Genomic DNA, 20,250 nt, shown 5'->3' with positions numbered 1-20,250 from the left:
TGCCAACACAAGGAGGGAGTGGTGGTGATGGTCAGTGCCGAGGAGGAAGTTGTCGACCTTTTTGCACCCTTAGGAAGCTACTGATGCCTCTCCTTGTTGGCTGGCACACGAGGAAAAATGATATGTATGCGCGCACACTGAGAATACACGGCAGCCACGGCACCTCTGAGCCCTCTGTTGTGCTCTATCCTGTGCTCCCAGAAAATGAAAAGGAAAGGAAGTGGAAAAAGAAAGAACCACAGCCATATCTCTGTCGTCAGTTCACTCGTCTTTAATTTTTTTTTATTTTTCGTCGGGGGGGGGGGGGCAGTCGAAATTATACGTTGAAATGCAAGGGGGTATTCAACTAACCAGTCAGTCTCTACTTGATCCTCTACTTCATAGTTTTGATGAGGTGTGGATGTGTGTGGACGGGCAGCAGGGCGTTGGTGACGGTTCTCGCCTGGTGGGGGCGGCACAGTGAGATTGTACTTGGAGCGCTCTTGTTGTGTGCCTGACAGCCAGAACAGCACTTTTTGTTTGATTTTACCTTCTTTGTAATAACATTTCCGTTCAGTAGTGAACAGGATACTTGATATGTTATGTTATTTATACGTACGTACACAGTGGCGCACTGCTCGGCATGGCAAAGGGAAGCAAGGTGCATGGAGTAGGGCAAGCAAAGTAAGTTTGTTCGAAATAATCGTAACCAGGTTGATCGGAAACTGGCATGAATGTTACAACCCTGTTTGGGCTTGCGCTCGGTCGAGTGCCGTAACAGCCAAACGTGTGAGTGCAAACGGCATGCATTTGTGGCATTTCTCCTCCTTTCCTCCTGTCCTTTGACTAAACATTTTTTTTTTTCTAAAAAAAAAAAACTTTTTCTACGTTAACGACCTCACATTTCTTTGCCTGCTGGCTTGCCCGCTTGCCTGTCGCTAACGTATGTCATGTAGCTGAGTCGGCGGCATTCTCGTGCCCGTCAGTTGAGTAGAGCTTGTGTGTGTTCGTAATTTTGGCACACTTCTGCCTATACCGTGGACTTGCCCACCACCTGAAAGACGGGCCTTAACAACACGTCAACTTTAGTTCAGTAGTTCACATCTTAATAGAAGTGGTTTACACATGAGACCATCATTATTCCTCTCCTCCGTACAAGAGAACTCTAGCATTTGCATGAAAGCCATTTCTGTTGGACTAGGAGCCGTAGGAATAGCGGCAGCATCTGCCGAATCATTACTTGAACGGACATCCTTTAATGATGCCTCGGCCTTTAGTCACTCTGTCCTCCGACTTTATGGTAATGAGTTTTCTGGATCATTGGCTTGAAAGACGTCATTGTAGATTCAACTTGGGCAACTTTGCCAAACACTTACGTAATACTGTACTGTAAGAGGCGGCGTCTCGCTGCCGGTGTAGGCTCCCCTCCCCCTCTTCCTCCCCACAATTGATGCCTAAATCACTTTCCCAAACCAAAATTTTCAAGATGGTAGAACTTTGCTTCCGTATCAGCTGGCGCAGGGTGTGTGTACATGTAGTTCATGAGGTGAATGTGCATAATGCCTATGCACATTGACTTGTTACTACTAGATTTGTAACAAATCTGATTCTGAACGTATGTATCTTATTTTTTTTTAGTATAAAGCACATTCAATCACTAGGATTTGTAAGAGTCTTAGTACAGTCTAGAGAGAAGCTACGAGAAGTTTGTCGTGCTCTGTTGAAAATGGGCTGGAATAGTGTAGTTACGGCGGTTGCCGGCGAACACAGAAGCCAAAGATGCAAAGGTTATTTATCGGAGTTGACGGTGTCGTTTGGTACTTGTCTGGCTCAAAGAGCAATTGAATAGAATTAAAACATGGGAATGCAACAAAGCCAACCCAATAAGACATACAGAAACCAAAATCCATCCAATAGAACCTAACATAAAAATAACAGGAACACAGTTCTTTGCCAGAATCTTTAACAACACATACCCGTCATACTGCATTTCACAGGCATTGCCAAGAGAATAAAAAAAAAATATATAAATAAAAATAAAAAATAATAATAATGATAATAATAATACTTGAACGTATAGAACAATCTATTGTCATTACCTCACAAAACATCCACACAGAAACACAATTACCCTTAGATAACCAAACAAGCTCATCAAGAAAGACCACCAGACTCAATACTCCAACAACAACAATAACAACTCCCGAGACATAAGCCCCCCCAAAGAGAAAACCCTTCCCACACCAGACAAGACCCCCACTAGCATAACTGCACACGGAGCTCCATCCGACATTAACCCATTAAACTCCGATGACAAGATGTCTTGTCATTTGGTCAAATAAAACAAAAAATCATAAAACACCAAAATGTTTGATCAAACACCAGAAAAAATATGACGTCAGTCCTCGCTTCGCTCGCGAGCGAAGCGAGGACTGACGTCATATTTTTTCTGGTGTTTGATCAAACATTTTGGTGTTTTATGATTTTTTGTTTTATTTGACCAAATGACAAGACATCTTGTCATCGGAGTTTAATGGGTTAAGACAGTACCAATACAGAATAACTCTGGTCGCAGGAACAGCCACCACACAGAAAAGACGTAATTTGTGCTACAATCCTCACACAGACCAGCCCCAGGCACAGAAATACAACATCTCTCCGAGCGACTTACGGTCCTGCCCGAGGGCCGTAGGCAGTGCATTATGGACCACAGGAGGAGACTGGGGACAAAGGAATGAATGATTGAAAATTATTATTTATATATTTATTTTTGTTCTGCTGTGTCTTGCTGCATTGCTTCTGACTCGGGCAGTGGGCAGGAGACGAGGATGACCCTTTGCCCACAAGGGGCCAAGATGAGAGGGAGGAAGGGGTGGTGGATTGGGTGGGATTGGGATTGGGTGCATGCCTTTGACTTGACTACCTCCCTTATAAGGGGGGGGAAAGCTCATTGTATATAGATTGATTTTTATTCATTTATTTATATTTATTATTATCAATATTTTATTTTAATATATGAAATCCAGTGAAAATTTCTTAGTGCTAGCATATATTCTCTCTTTATCCCTCTCTCTCTCTCTCTCTCTCTCTCTCTCTCGATACATCAAAGACTCAAGCTCATAAATGAAATGAGTGCTTTGGCCTTGTTAATCAAACACCAGAGTATACAAATAGTTTTCTTTGAAAACTATTCCAGTATTCAAAACAAATATTCCCCTCAGAAGTATGAGAACATAAGAATGAAGGAGACTGCAAGAGACCATAAGGCCTACACTGGGCAGTTCCATGTCCATTACCACCTGTCATCCCCATCCAGAAAGTTGTTTAACTTTTTCTTAAAATCTTTGATGGTTTCAGCACTCACTACATGGTTACAAAGTCATTTGTTGACATTGCAAAGTCTACGTATGTTGACTACTCAATTGGTAAACTAGTTCTTGCCTATTTCCTTCTTAAGTCAACATATGTCAGCATTTTGTGCATTCTCGAGTTCTTAAAAGGCATTTTCAACCCAAAGGTTGGAGATTTGCAAATTTTAGAGGTTTCTGTCACAAACCTGGAAGTGTATTGTGCCGTGACAACACCTAGTGTGTGATTTAGTTCATGTGGATGTGCAGTGGAATGAAATGGGTTCAACAAGCTTAGGTACCCCCTTGTTCAAGATGTAATTGTGTTATGTTAGAACAAAATTGATTAACCACTTCAGTACGACTCAAATTTTCGTGTGCAGCATTGGCTGCCAAACGCACGATGCATCACACTACTCGCATTATGAAATATGAAGTCACTGCTGTATGGTTCTCATTTACTCTTGAGTAATAATAAACACAGAAAACATGATCAAACCAATTCACAGAATCTGGGGGTAACTCATGTACAACTGCAAAAATATGTAATCAAAATGCCGATGCCAGCATTCTCATGTACCCACTTGCACCTCGTGACACCTGTGTGGGTTGTCACTGTACTGAAGTGGTTAAGCTGACCACCGTCTTGGAATCACCGATGCCATTTTGTGGGAATATTCTACAAATTTGTGTCTGAAAAATTTGCTCACATGTGATGCTCTGTGAGCAAATATGTTGCAGTGAACTTTTTGTGTGTATAATAATTCCTTTTTGTGGGGAAAAAATGTGGAAATCCAGATTTTCCTTGTGGGAGTTTTGTTGAAAAAATCTCGCTCATTTGTGGGAACTGGCATAGATCACAGTGGCAACACTGCAGTATGGGAAAATTGGATAGAGTAGTTTGGCGAGTAGTCGCACATTGAGGAGCATTGGGAGATACCAGGAAAATTACTGAGATAGGAACGGAGAACGACAGAGCCAAAAGAAGATGGGAGATACAAAGAGCATTGAAGGAGATGACAACTGGCAAGGCACCTGGGTTGGATGGTCTTTGTGTGGAGTGTCCGACAAAAGGAGTAGTTGCAGTGGAATGTTAAATGTGCACCTAGGGGAGAGAAGTGTTCCAGTGGACCGGTGGAGTGCATGTATAGTTCAACTATACAAGGGAAAAGGGGACAAGCATAGGTGTTTAGTCAATAAGGTGTATTAGGGGAGGGCGTTCAGTTAGAGGATGAGGGATATGGAGGGCATAATTGGGGTGGAGTAGTGTGGCTTTAGGAAAAAATGAGGGTGCATATTTTTTATCTGTTCATTTATGTAATTATTATTATTGGAAGCTCGCTGGCTGAGTGGGTTAGGGCGTCGTTACTTGCGGCGAAGGTTGAGGGGATGGTGGTTCGAATTCTGCCACCGGCGAAGTTGAACCAACAAGGGTATGGTTCATTAAATTCCACGCTACAAAGCCCTCTGTGAGGGGCACCATCCTAGCCTTCTGATAGGGGGGAATTTTTTACGTTAAACCATATCATCATCATTATTATTATTATTATTATTATTATTATTATTATTATTTCTATTATTTTTAAGAGTAAAACTGATATGTGGGAAGTTAAACATAAAGGTTATTGGTGTGACATGGCAATAGTTTATAGTTAGAGAAATCCCTCCCAAGGTGAGGAGGAATAGCACAAACACCAACCTTTTCATCAGCACCCTGCATTGAAACAGTACCAGTACAGGTTTGCAGGCATGATATTCTTATGATTTAAATCGGAATTCCGATTTTTTCTTCTGACAATGATCTCAATTTTTTGTCATTAATTCCTGATTGTAATAAATGATCCTGTTTAAAAAAAAAAAAAAATTGTGGTTAAATAATTTTTGGTTGATAGTTTTGTGCGATTCGTACGTCAGCTGTACCTGTGTGTAAGCGGTTTATTTTGTGCTGGCCCGCAAGTGATTCGTTTTGTGTAACATTGGGTGGTGTGGTGTGCACGTGTATGTATAGCAAGGTGATGACTGGGGTAGATTTTATTTTGGCCGAATTATATCAATAGCAACATCAACGGAACAGTTTGCATGCGTTTGTTTACTAGCAATTCAGCCCCCCAGGGACTCAGCCTAGGCCCATGGCCCCCTGACCCCCACTGGGGCCTCTGCCCCTAGACCCCTGGCCAATGTAGATTTTTTTTTTTTTTTTTTTTTTTTTTGTTACCCACTATCATGCCTGGATTTGGCGACACAAAATGCCATAGACGCAACCACTGGACAGAAAACACACTACACATCATATAACACTGTCCTGCACTCACTCCAACAGCGTAGAAAAATAACCAGCGGTCTTGTCGACGACCTAGAATCTGCTGCCTTTAACCCATTAAACTCCGATGACAAGATTCTTGTCATCAAAGTTTAATGACTGAACCAGAGCACTGAGTCGATGGATTGGTTGATTGAGGCCCCTTTCACACTAGGCAACTAGTGACCGTCACTAGAAGCAGTCACTAGTTCCCTAGTGTGAAAGTCTCGGGGGCAACTGCAAGCAACCAGTGACTGTCACTGAGTTGTGGAAGCCTTTCTCATCATCTCATTAGTCGAAAGAATGACATCAATGGAGGAGGTGCTTCTGTTGGCTTTGCTGGTCAAGAAAAAGAGACGGTCGGTGACGGCAACTGCCAGTGACGGTCACTTGTTACCAGAGTGGGCAACAGCCATAGCCTGTTGTGCAACCAGGCAACTGCAGTGACTTAGTGTGAAAGGCTCAATTTAAAATAATGGTAGCAACTAGTGACGGTCACTATTTGCCTAGTGTGAAAGGGCCCTAAGGAATGGAATTGGTAGGTGTAACTTATGTGAACGTTATATGGGCTAGGTGAGTTAGGGAGAGAATAAAGCTTGGATTGGCTTGTGCTCTCTATTATGGTTAACCCATTCAACTCCGATGACAAGATGTCTTGTCATTTGGTCAAATAAAACAAAAAATCATAAAACACCAAAATGTTTGATCAAACACCAGAACGCTCGCAGAGGATTGACGTCATATTTTTCTGGTGTTTGATCAAACATTTTGGTGTTTTATGATTTTTTGTTTTATTTGACCAAATGACAAGACATCTTGTCATCGGAGTTGAATGGGTTAAGTGTGACTTTCGGCCTAAGTTGGCTTGGGTGGTCGCCCCAAGGGGCTGGCATGACCGCAAAGTTGACCACAAGACCTCATGGCACACTACAAGCTGGATCCTGAAGTTAAGTACCCCTGGCCTACAGGGCAGGCATTATATATAGGCTGCCAACGTACACAAAAGTAGCAAAGGTGAGAGCCACACAGAAAATGGCACGGCAGTGCCAAGATTGTGCTTTCATGAGGATACAAAAGCCTGTAGCACAGGCGCAATATGGACTTAATCTCCATACGAGTAATACGAGGCCAAAGGCCAGCGATTTCTACACAACATATTAATTCTTAACCACCCACATGCTGCAACGACGATACTATTACCCAAAGTATCATGTTGAAGCTCATGTAGGGGATTTTGGGACACCACAATGGGTTTGGTCTGTGGTGTCCTTGGTGTCTGTCAGTACACTGTGACATGATAACTGGGTGTTTGATTCACCACGGTCTTGGATCATGTGTTGGACTCATGATTATCAACTGTTACTGCCCCAAATGAGAACTCAGAGGTTTCATATATATATATGTATATATATATGTATATATATATATATGTAAATATATATATATATATATGTGTATATATATATATATATATATATATATATATATATATATATATATAGACCAATCTCTGGGTAATGCTCTGATCTTACAAAGACATAAACACACATACATGTATACATACACACACAACTCCTTGCTCATTAGAGTTGGGGTACTGGCATGCAGTGCAACAATGCTGAAATTTTCAGCCCTGGGTGAAACTCTAATTAGGAGTTGACAGCACTGGACTGACGAGCTATGTGTGTGTGTGTTGCAGGTACATGCATTGTTATCAAATTTCATTAAACTTTATTATTATCATTTTATTATGGGAAGAGTGAGTGAAGAAAGACTAGTGAAAGAGGTGCGGAAGGCAGAGGTGGAGGGTGTGAACATGAGGGGGTGATCAAGGATGAGATGGATGGGGTAAAAGGGACATTGGGAAGAGGGGAATGTCTGTTGAGGAAGGAAGGGAAAAGACAAGATGATGAATGAAGAATGTTTTTGTATAGATGATGCTGTGATGTATGAGGTGGAGTGGGTGGGGGATGGGGGGGTGAATGATATTTTGATGCAACCCAAAGGGATTTCTCCTCGTCTTCTCTTTTTCTGCATCAAGGGATGGAGAGGGGGGGGGGTAGTTGCCAATTAACCCATTCAACTCCGATGACAAGATGTCTTGTCATTTGGTCAAATAAAACAAAAAATCATAAAACACCAAAATGTTTGATCAAACACCAGAAAAATATGACGTCAGTCCTCGCTTCGCTCGGATTGACGTCATATTTTTCTGGTGTTTGATCAAACATTTTGGTGTTTTATGATTTTTTGTTTTATTTGACCAAATGACAAGACATCTTGTCATCGGAGTTGAATGGGTTAAATGAAGCGGCCCTGCTGTGGATGTGCTGTGTCTTTCTACATTGCTTCTGACCCAGGGAGGGCAGTGGACAAGATGCAGGGATGACCTGTCATCCAGGAGGTGACAAGGAAAGAGGGAGTATGTGAGGATGAAATGAGTGGCAGTGGATTTATGACTGGCTACCTCCCAGGTGAGGGGGAAAAAGCCCTTGGTGTATGATTTATGAATATTATTATTATTGTGGTAACCACAATGGTAATAGTATACTGGTATAGTGGTAACCAGGAGAAGACTAGGAAGAGTTTTGGATGTACATGTTCTTGGGGGATAGAGTGCAGGAATATCAGATCATTTTCTGGTGGAAGGTAAGTTGAGAGTGGAGGATAGATGGAGAAAGAGAAAAAGGACAGAAGGTTGGGAGGTGCTTAGAGAAGGAGTACAAGAAGAAGCTGAGAGAAGAGAGGGAGTGAAGGATAAAGTAGAACTAGGAGTAGATGAGGAATGGAGATGGTTCAAGGAAGGAGTCACAAGGTGTGCAAAGATGGTGTGTGGAACAAGAAGGACAGGAGGAAATAGAAGGAAGGGTAGTGAGTGGTGGGATGATGAAGCAAAGGTTGTAGAAGAGAAGAAATGAGTATTCACAAATTGGTTGCAAAATATGACAAGAGAATATGAGAAGTACAAAAAAAAAGTAAAGCTTTAGATAAAGAAGAGCAAATGAGAAATGGGGAAAAGTTATGACAAAAAATTGAAATAAAAAGATGTTTTGGAAAGAAATTATGTGAGGAAGGGGTGGTGAATTAAGTAGAGAAGAAAAGTTAAAAGGAGCAGAGGGAGAGATGATAATGGAAGATGGGCAGAGTATTTTAGGGAACTGCTAAATGTGTATGGATGATGCTGTGATGCATGAGGGGGAGTGGGTGGGGGATGGGGGTTGAGGAAGTATGTATGAGACATAAATTGATGCAGCCCGAAGGGATTTCTCCCCGTCTTTTCCTTTTCTGCATGAGGAGATGGAGAGTGGGGGTCGCCAATTTAATGAAGCAGCCTTGCTGTGGATGTGCTGTCTTACGACACTGCTTCTGACCCAGGGCAGTGGACAGGATGCAGGGATGACCCGTCATCCTGGAGCCAAGATAGGGAGGGAGGGAGGGGGTGGATGGGAGTGGAATATGTAGGGGATGTAATGGGTGAGAGTGGTTTTTATGCCTATGTTTTTTGGCTACCTCCCTTGTAAGGGGGGAAAAAACCTTTGGTACATGTACAAGATAGGGGTTACTAGACTGGATAGAGTGAGAAATGAGGTGAGGAGGAGAACAGGGTTGGTAAGGGAGTAGGGAGATAGGGTTGATGAAAGAGTATTGGGATGGTTTGGACACATGGAAAGAATGAGTGAAGAAAGACTAGTAAAAGAGGTGTGGAAGGCAGATGTGGAGGGAGTGAACATTAGGGGGCGACCTAGGATGGGATGGGGGTGAAGGGGGCATTGAGCAAGAGGGGAATGTCTGTTGAGGAAGGACGGGAGAGGACAGAAGATAGGGGTGAATGGAAAATGGTTGTGTATGGATGATGCTGTGATGCATGAGGGGTAGGTTAGGGAGTGGTTATGTGTGAAAGATTTCTCCCCGTTCTCAATGTCTCTGCATGAGGGGAGGTTCCCAGTTAACCCATTCAACTCCGATGACAAGATGTCTTGTCATTTGGTCAAATAAAACAAAAAATCATAATAAAACAACAAAATGTTTGATGATCAAACAGCACCAGAAAAATATGACGTCATATTTTTCTGGTGCTGTTTGATCATCAAACATTTTGTTGTTTTATTATGATTTTTTGTTTTATTTGACCAAATGACAAGACATCTTGTCATCGGAGTTGAATGGGTTAAATGAAGTGGCCTTGTTATGGATGTGCTGTTTGTTGTATTGTTTCTGACCCAGGACAGTGGGTGAGATGCAGGGACCCATCATCCATGAAGAGCTAAGATGAGATGGTGAATGGGAGTGGAGTGGAATTATGCCTTTTGACTTTAGCTACCTTCCTTGTGTGAAAAAGCCCTTGGTATACAGTATGTAGAAGAGGAAGAATGTGTGTGGATTATATTTTGACACACGCCAGAGGGATTTCTCTCCGTCTCCTCTATTTTCTGCTTGAGGGGACAGAGAAGGCAGGTTCTGATTAAAGTGGCCTTGCTGCAAATGTGCTGTGACTTGCTGCATTGCCTCTGACATGGGCAGTGGGCAGGAGACAGTGGTGACCCATCATCCACAAGGGGCCAAGATGAGAGGGAGGAAAGAGTGGTGGAGGGGAGTGGAGTGGGTGCATGCCTTTGACTTGACTACCTTCCTTATAAGGGAGAAGAAGCCCATTGTATATAGATAGAGGAAGAATGTGTATAATTCAAGGAGGAAGTGCAGTGTGTCCAGAGACAGTGAATATGACCAAAGAGGATGGGAAGGAACAAGAGAAGCGGCAGAAGGTTGAATGAAGAGGCGAGGGCAATGGTGCAATAAAGAAGTGAGCATATAAAGAATGGTTGCAAAATAGGTAATGGAGATGTATATGAGAGGTGGTGGCGGATCCAGGATCAAAATTTAGGGAGGGGGGGGGCTAGCCTGAATTTTGTAAATAAAGATGATGCTTTGGAGGGGGGCTAACCTGAATTTTGTAAATATAGATGACACTTTTAAACTGATGTACTCTGTAATATGAATACAGTGATTTTGAATATAAATTGAATATGTGTTCTTACTTTATTTAGTTTCTTTCAAAATATTGGGCAGAGATAATACTATATCTTACATTTTTAAGGATTTACCCTCAGTAATGTGTTGAATATCTTTCCAATTATTCTCACTGAAGTGTTTTATTAATCACTTTGATGTGATGAGGCCTACGTAGGCGTCGTCATGAGGTGTGAGTCAGTACACGAGGATGCCGGAGTCAGTGTCTTGATTATATATATTTTTTTGTAGTTGTACATGAGTCACCCCTGGATTCTGTGAACTGGTTTTATCATGTTTTCTGTTTATCATTATTACTCAGAGTAAAAGAGAACGAGTAATACAGCAGTGACCTTATATTTTATAATGTGAGGAGTGTGATGCATCGTACATATGGCAGGTGATGTTGCTGGGAAGAAAGATTTTGCCACTATTATTGCTTTCTGCCATGTATTGGTGTACATGAGGCAGTTTTCTCAACCTGTGCAATGAGGAAATGAAAAAATGACGGTAATGAAAAAATAAATTTAGGGGGGGGTCCCCCTCCCCTCCCCTGCCCTCCCCCCAACTGGATCCGCTACTGATGATAAGTATATGACAAAGAGAATTCAAGGTAAGGGAATTCAAGAGTAATGTGATGTGGATGCTATCAGGAGAACTTTGAAAAGAAAAAATTTGGAAGTGTAAAGAGAGGAAAATCAGATAGAAAGTAAAGGATACAGATGATTAAATCAAACAAATTTAGATTTAAGAAAATTGGGAAGATCTGGTTTACCAATAGAGTCGTTAGTGAGTGGAATAGACTTAAACATAGCACTGAAACAATCGGTTTAACCCATTCAACTCCGATGACAAGATGTCTTGTCATTTGGTCAAATAAAACAAAAAATCATAAAACACCAAAATGTTTGATCAAAACACCAGAAAAATATGACGTCAGTCCTCGAGGACTGACGTCATATTTTTCTGGTGTTTGATCAAACATTTTGGTGTTTTATGATTTTTTGTTTTATTTGACCAAATGACAAGACATCTTGTCATCGGAGTTGAATGGGTTAAGAGAAAGATAATTTTATGGATGGGGATGATAGATTGTGATAGGCATAAACTGCCTAGTGTAGGCCTTAAGGTTTCTTGCAGTCTCCTTAATTCTCATGTTAATGGAAGTGAAGACAGTGAGGGAAAGATGGGTAGAGTATTTCAGGGGTTTGTTGAATGGAGTGAAGGATAGATCGGGTTTGGTTTTGTGATCAAGTGAAAGTAACGGTAGAGCACCGATGCCATTTTGTGGGAATTTTCCACAAATTTGTGTCTGAGAAATTTGCTCACATGGGATGTTTTGTGAAGCAAATTACATGTTGCAATGAACTTTTGTAACAAGTCCTTCTTTTTGTGGGAAAAAAATATGGAAATCCAGATTCTGTGGGAATTTTGTGGTAAAAATCTTGCTCATTTGTGGGAACTGGCATAGATCTAGATTGCAGTGGCAACACTGCAGTAGAGGATAATAATAGGTCTACAGATTTTTCACAGCGGGCCAGCTAACAGAACAACAAGCATGGGCTGCATGATTATTTACACATTAAATATTCCGCTTTTTTTTTTTTTTTTTTTTTTTTTTTTTTTTATATAATAATATAAATAATAATAAAATAAATAAGTGCATATGTATAGTTAAGTAATAAGCAGGAAAATAGAAAATAATAATGAATTGACAATTAACTAATAATAAATGTGAATCAAGCAAATAATAAACAAACAGACAAATGTGTACAGTGCCATGGTAGGCGGGACCAGGGATCCTCGGCCTATCGTTTGGTGACCCGTGGCCAACTGGAAAAGATATACAAAGAGCTCTGGAAGAGGTGAAGGCTGGTGACCCTTTGGTGTGACGGTTGGTACATAAAGTGTCTGACAAAGGGAGTATTAGTCATAGCAGAACATCTGGTAAGGTCGTTTATTGTGTGCCTAAGAGATGCAAGAGAGGAATGACTGTTGAGCAAGTAAAGGAGAAGGCAGGGGATACAGGCGAGTGGAGAATGACCATGTATGGACGATACTTTGACACAGCCCAAATGGATTTTTCCCAGTCCTCTATATTTTCTGCATGAGGGAATGGAGAGGAGGGTCACCAATTAAGTGAAGTGGCCATGATGTGGATGTGCTGTGTCTTGCTGCATTGCTTCTTATCTGGGCAGGAGAGAAGGATGACCTGTTATCTACAAGGAGCTAAGATAAAAGGGAAACATTGGTAGTGACTTGACTACCTCCCTTATAAGGGGGAAAAAGCCCTTGAAGTATATAGGTATTAATAGAGGTGAAAGTATACTGGTAGAATGGAGGACTGCACATATAGTTTTATTATACAAAAGAGAGGGGGTAAGTATTAATGTTGTGAGGTATCAGTCTGTTATGTGTAATTGGTGTGGTATATGGGAGTGTGTTGAAAGGACCAGGAGGGTAACCAAGGATAACTGGGAAAGAGCAGTCCGAGTTTAGGAATGATGATGGTGGTGGTGGTCCTTAGGTAGCAAGGCAAAGCAGTCCTGAGTAGTTGAGGAATTGAACCGGATCCTTAGATATACAAAAATGCAGGCATTTTTGGCAAAGGTACGGACGTCTTTTGGGATTTCATGGATTTGAAGAAGGCGTATGACAGTTGACAAGGAGGCATTATGGAATATGTTGTGGGTGTATGGAAAAATGGAGGTCTGTTGGCAGCACTCACGCACTTTATTTGAGCAGTAGAGCATGCATGAGGGTAGTGAATGAAGAGTTGAGTGGTTTGGGGTGAAGGTGGTGTTGCATCAGGCTTGTGTGATTGTATTTGGTTTCAGTAGCCACCCACCGCTGCTACCAAATGTATTTTTTTTTTATAATATATATATGGTTTATTTATCTATTTATTATATATATATATATATTTTTTTTTTAGTGAAATGTTACTCCCATGGGTTTTGTTTTAGCCCGTGCGGTGGTGTTTATGTAAGACACAACTTGTAGAGAAGTGGGATGGTGTAGCTAGTCAGAGGAGCATAGGGGGTAGTGGAAACACCCCCAAATAAGTACCGAACAACGTATTTATCGTAAGGCGACAAGCACCACAATTACAATACACATTTACACCATGGAGGTTAGTTGCTAACTCCTCCCCATGGTGTAAACATATATTGTAATTGGGGTGCTTGTCACCTTACGATAAATACATTGTTCGGTACTTATCTGGTTTCAACAGCCACCCGATACACGATGTTACTGTGGTTTTCCGACGTGTACGGTAATGGAGGTAAACGTAAGGGATCTCGGCAGGGGTTTGGAATTGGTGAGATAAGATGGAAGGAGGAGCATGCAGACAGGAGACCTTTTGGTTCATAACTAGGACGGATGCGAAAAAAAAAAAATTATAATGAAAAATAAAAGATAAATGAATAGAAAATATGATAATATAAATAACAATAAATAAAATAGATAAATGTATAGGTATTGTTAAATAATAAACAGGTAAATAGTAAATAATAATTAATTGACAGGTAACTAATGATAAATGAAAATCGATCAAATAACAACAAACAAACAAACAAATAATCAATACAAGATAAATGGCAGCTATTACAGCATCAGTGAGTCTGTTGCTACTTGTTTATGAATACATAGTTTAGTGGGAGGATAGACAAAGGATTACAAAGGTGGAGCATGCCAACAGGAGACCTTTTGGTCCATAACTAGGTCAGATGCAAAAAAAAAAAAAAAAAATAGAAAAAAAATGATAGATAAATAAAAATATAATACTATAAATAATGATAAAATAAGTAAATAAATGCATAGGTATAGTTAAATGATAAACAGGTAAATAGTAAATAATAGTAAATTGACATATAACTAATATTAATTGTGAATTAAGCAAATAATAATAATAAACAGACAAATGATAACAAAACAAATTAATATAAAATAAATGACAGTCATTATAGTAGTAGGGCAAGGAGAACACTGAAAGTAAAGGTGAGCAAAAATAAGGTGAAGAAATTACTAAGGGTGATGGCGGGATGGATGCCAATTTGAAAGGTGGAGGAAATTGATGTACAAACCCTTGATATAATGGAGAATATGGAGATGGGTCTGTCGTTATATCCGAAGATTCGTTATAACTGAGGATCCATTACATCTGATGGAAATACCAGACAGATCCGTTATATCCCGAAGTTTGTCTGGTATTAGAAACTAGTAGGATTAGAAATTACAGTAAACCCTCGATATAACGGACGATATGGGGATGGGGGTCTGTTGTTATATCCGAAGATTCATTATAACCAAGGATCCTTCGCTATAATGAATTTTCATCCATTATAGCGAGGGTTTGTTCTGTCAGATTTTTTGTCTATCATATCCGATATCCGGTATATCGAGGGTTTACTGTATTTGGTGTCGCATGTGTCCGAAAATGGAAGAGTCTGTGTGAAGATGAATTATGGCGTAAAGGACAGAAGTAAATGAGGAGTGAAAAATGTTATGAGAAATAGGTACGTGGGAATGAACACAAAAAGAAATTGCATGATGGATTGCTTATGTCCATAGTAAAGCATGGAATGGAGACTTGGAATTTGAAGGAGGCAGAAAGGAAGAGTTCATGTTTAAGGTGAAGTGTTGAAGGAGTGTTATAGGTGTGACAAGGGTGAGGTAGAGTGACAGATGTGAAGGTGAGGTAGAGAGAAAGGGAGGAAAGAGAGAGAGAGGGTTGGCTAGTGAGTGCTGAGGTGGTTTGGGCATATATAAACCGTGAACAATGAAGGTCTGGCAAGAAGAGTGTAGGAATCGGAAGTTAACAGAGTGACAACATATTCATAATCACATCACTCGCTGCTCCATTAACACACTAAAAGACAACACATTGCTGCATGCCAGACCCCCGAATCCTCTCTCACACGAAAGGACAGAGTCCACCTGGCCAGACTGCGATGCGCCCACCACCCAGCAGCCCTTCTAAGCTACCAGAAGAGACTGGAGGACTGCATTGTGGACAAGGGCCCAGGATGTAACACTTCACCCCATACTATTCAACATGTCATGGTAGACTGTATTTTACACAATCATGCATGCAAACAACACAACATACACTCCATAAAGGATTTGTGGGGAAACACCGTTTCGACTGTGGCATTCCTTGGGGAGATGGGACTGCTAGTCAGTCTAGGGAACAACAACAACAACTTGAGGGCGAGACCACGAATGAATTGGATGAATGGAGCAAAGAAGGTATTCTGTGCAAGAAATAGGAGTGAATGGTGTGTGGTCTTAAATGGACGAAGAAATGATGCGGGTCAAAGGGACGTTCTTCTCTGCTCATTAGATTCCCAGAGTAGACGGGGCAAGTACTCTGCTGTATGACGGAGTGGGAGGGGTAGGCCAACTCAGGCTATTAAGCCCTGCTGTGGAAGTACTGTGTCTTGCTGTATTGCCTCTGACCTGAGTAGTGTAGCAGGGGATAGGTGTCACCCTCATCTGTGAGATGGAAAGGGCAGTGAGTGAGTTTATGGATGTGTGTATGGCAGGTGTGTGCTTTGAATCGGCTACCCCACTTAAAAAGGGGAAATATACTTTTTGGTATATGTATGTGTATATATACCCCCCCCCCCCAACTGGCATACTGTTTGTATCCTTTTTTTTTTTTCTCTCTCTCTCTCTCTTCTCTCAATAGAATAACAGATGTGTTTTAGTAAGCACCTGTGACAGGACCTGAACCACATTTATGCATTGCATGACTTTGGTTTTGAATGGTCATTGATCTTTGGAGGGGCACAAGCCTGTTGGAGGACCTTTAGTAGTTGTAGGATGCCAGATGGTTCTTTGCTTCAGTGTTGAAGTGATCTCCTCACTATCCAACAGTTCCCTCATCCACACATCAATACTGTTGGACCCTGCTATGGAAGAACTGTGCCACTCTGCACTATTCCTGACTAGAGCATTGTGGCAGGGGGTGCAGGGCTGAGTGGGTTTTCGTCAGTTTCTGATGTGGGTGTGTGGTTTGGAGCTGCCGTCTCAGGTAGACAGGACCTTTGGTACATGTTCATGGACAGAAGTCAGGAGTTCATAGATATGAAGGTTAGAGAACTATTGGGCCAATGTCTCAAGAGTCATGTAACAAAAACATGAAAGATAATTATCTGATAACAAAAAGTGTTTATAAAAATATAAATATGCCCTGGGGTTGTTGGTGGGAAGGTAGTCGAGAGGGCATTAATGTACAATAAACCTTCAATATAACGGATCTCGATATACTGGATGTTGGATATAACAGAAAAAAATCTGACCGGACAAACCCTAGCTCTAACGGATTTTCATCTGTTATAGTGAGGGATCCTCAGTTATAACAGATCTTCAGATATAACAACAGACCCCTGTCCCCATATTGTCTGTTATATCGAGGGTTTACTGTAATTTCTAATCCTACTAATTTCTAATACTGGACAAAATTCAGGATATAACGGATCTGTCTGGTATTCCTTCTGGTATAACGACAGACCCCTGTCCCCATATCGTCCATTATCCATTATATTGAGGGTTTACTGTATTATGTAGCGGTGCCCAAAAGCAAGCTTGAAAGAGTTTTGGATGTGGGTGTGTTATGTGGATATGTGAGTAAAAGCTTAAACCAAGAAGGGGCAGAAGTGAAGTGATGAGATGTTCAAGAGGTGAGAGCGGTAGTAATAATAATAATAATGATAATAATGATTTTATTTGGCAAAGAATCAATATACATGAAGTGCAGATAATGAAAAGAACACACAGTTTGAAATAACAATAACAATTGCCGAGGATTTAACCACTTCTGTACGATGATGCCTACGTAGGCGTCATGAGGTGTGAGTGGATACACAAGGATGCCGGCGTTGGTGTCTTGATTATATATATATTTTTTTGTAGTCATACATGAGTCACTCCCTGATTCTGTGAACTAGTTTGATCACGTTTTCTGTTTTTATCTTTACTCAGAGTAAAAGAGAGTGAATAATACAGCAGTGACTTTATATTTTATAATAAGAGTAGTGTTATGCAGTTTACATGTGGCAGCTGCACTTCGTGCGATAATTTGACTCGTACTGAAGCGGTTAAAGGGCAAGAGGCTGGTGGAAGTGAAGATTGCATTTAGCTGATGTATATCAATACATCCCACATCCCAATCAGACCCGTATATGAATTGATCAATTGAGAAATGTGATGGTGAGACAGCCAATCACTAGAAAGAGAATTGTGGGATTGGGGTAGAACAAAATACTGAGATGGTTTGTGCATATGGAAAGGAGTGTAAGGAGAGACTAACAAGAGGATCTGGGGAGCAGAGGTGGATGGAATGAGCCTGAGAGGAAGACTGAGAACAAAGTGGGTGGACGGGGTAAAAGGGCTTTAGCCGCATGTGGAGAGTCTGTGGAGCATACATACATACATATACCAAAGGCTTTTTCCCCCCTTACAAGGGAGGTAGCCAAAAAGAAAAAGGCATAGAAACCACTCCCACCCATTCCATCCCTATCACACTCCACTCCCGTCCACCTTTTCCCTCTCTCTTATCTTGGCACCTCCTGTATGATGGGTCCTCCCTGCATCTTGTCCACTGCCCTGGGTCAGAAGAGAAAATGCAAAAGGTGGAAGTGAGTTAAGGGAGATTGTGATGGGATGAGAAGATAACGTGACCCAAAGAGATGTTCTTCTTGTCGGCTTTTTGAATTATTTTGAAGGGTTGAGAAAAATGATCACCACAATAAAGTGACAAGGGTGGCCAGCTCTTATTGTCAGGACCTGCTGTGGAAGACATGTGCTCCTTGACCCATCATTAAAAGGGATTACAAAGGAGGAAAATGCCGACAGGAGACCTTTTGGTCCATAACTAGGTCAGATGAAAAAAAAAAAAAATGAATACAATAATGTAAATTATAATAAGTAAAATAACAGGTAAATAGTAAATAATAATAAATTGACAGATAATAATAAATGAAAATCAAACAAATAATAAACACATAGCACCGAGATGGAAAAGGTCTTCAGTGTGCTTTGTGTATGTGATTTGACTTGACCAACTCCCTTTATGAGGAAAAAAGTTCCTTTATTTTATATATACATATAACTGGCTTTTTCCCCTTTACAAAGGAGGCTGCCAATATGGGGGAAAATGCCTTTTGTTGTACAGTATATATAATTTTTTATTTTATATATACAGTACATATACCAAAGGCTCTTTCCCCCTTACAAGGGAGGTAGCCAAAAAAACAAAAGGCATAGAAACCACTCCCACCCATTCCATCCCCAACATACTCCACACACCTCCCTCCCTCCCTCCTTCTTATCTTGGCTCCTCCTGGATGATGTGTCATCCCTGCATCTTACCCACTGCCCTGGGTCAGAAACAATGCAGCAAGACGCAGCACATGCACAGCAAGGCTGCTTCATTTAATCGGCGACTCCCCATCCCCTCTCTCTCCGTCCCCTCGTGCAGAAAAGGAGAAGACAGGGAGATATACCAAAAGGCCTTTCCCCGCGTATTGTTGGGGTTAGCCAAGGTAAAGCATATGTAAGTCACTCCCATCCCACAATCGTCCGAAACCTGTTTGTTGTTGTTTCTAATCTTTTTGTGGACAAAGGGTCGTACCTGCCCCTCGCCACACTGTTTGGGTCAGGGCAGTGTAGCAAGACTGGGCCTGACAGCTGGAACTGGTTTAACCCTGTCACTTTGTGGAGAAGTATGATAGGGATTACAAGGCTGGATAGAGTGAGAAATGAGGAGGTGAGGAGGAGAAACGGGGTGGAAAGGGAGTTGGGAGATAGGGTTGATGAAAGAGTATTGGGATGGTTTGGATCACATGGAAAGAATGAGTGAAGAAAGACTAGTAAAAGAGGTGTGGAAGGACTGAACATGAGGGGGCATCCTAGGATGAGATGGATGGATGGGGTAAAAGGGGCATTGGGAAAGAGGGGAATGTCTGTTGAGGAAGGACAGGAGAAGACCGAAGATAGGGGTGAATGGAGAATGTGTATGGATGATGCTGTGATGCATGAGGGGGAGGGAATGGGGGGTGAGGGAGTATGTGTGAGAAATAAATTGACACAACCCAAAGGGATTTCTCCTCGTCTTCTCTATTTCTGCATGAGGGGATGGAGAGAAAGAGGCAGTCGTCGAATTTATGAAGTGGCCTTGCTGTGGATGTGGTCTGTCTTGTGACATTGCTTCTGACGCATGGCAGTGGGCAAGATGCAGGGATCATCATCCAGGAGGTGCCAAGATAAGAGGGAGTGAGAGAGAGGTGGTGAATGGGAGTAGAGTGTGTTGGGGATGGAATGGGTGGGAGTGGTTTTTATGCCTTTGTTTTTTGGCTACCTCCCGTGTAAGGGGGAAAAAAGCCTTTGGTATATGTACGTACTTTGTGGCAACCTGTTACTATCTGAATCCTCCCATGTCCACCTGAGAAACATACGGAACAGCCAAGAAGAATGTCCCTATGTCATTTCCTCATTTTATAAGAACATAAGAGTGAAGGAGACTGCAAGAGACCACAAGGCCTACACTAGGCAGCTCCGTATCCATCACCACCTGTCGTCCCCATCCATAAAGATGTCTAATCGTTTCTT

At 41.5% G+C, this 20,250-nt stretch overlaps 1 protein-coding gene across 1 annotated transcript in view; it reads left to right on the top strand.

Annotated features, from left to right (window-relative positions):
• Window positions 1–20,250, top strand: part of woc (zinc finger protein without children) — a 118,377-nt gene that overhangs the window by 57,019 nt on the left and 41,108 nt on the right. The gene's annotated exons all lie outside the window — the stretch shown is intronic.

The sequence above is a fragment of the Oratosquilla oratoria genome, chromosome 12 (assembly GCF_046742065.1).
Source record: "Oratosquilla oratoria isolate Oo_2021 chromosome 12, ASM4674206v1, whole genome shotgun sequence".
Classification (NCBI taxonomy): domain Eukaryota; kingdom Metazoa; phylum Arthropoda; class Malacostraca; order Stomatopoda; family Squillidae; genus Oratosquilla; species Oratosquilla oratoria.
The sequence above is the reverse complement of the archived record's forward strand: the minus strand, read 5'-3'. Positions and strand labels throughout refer to the sequence as shown.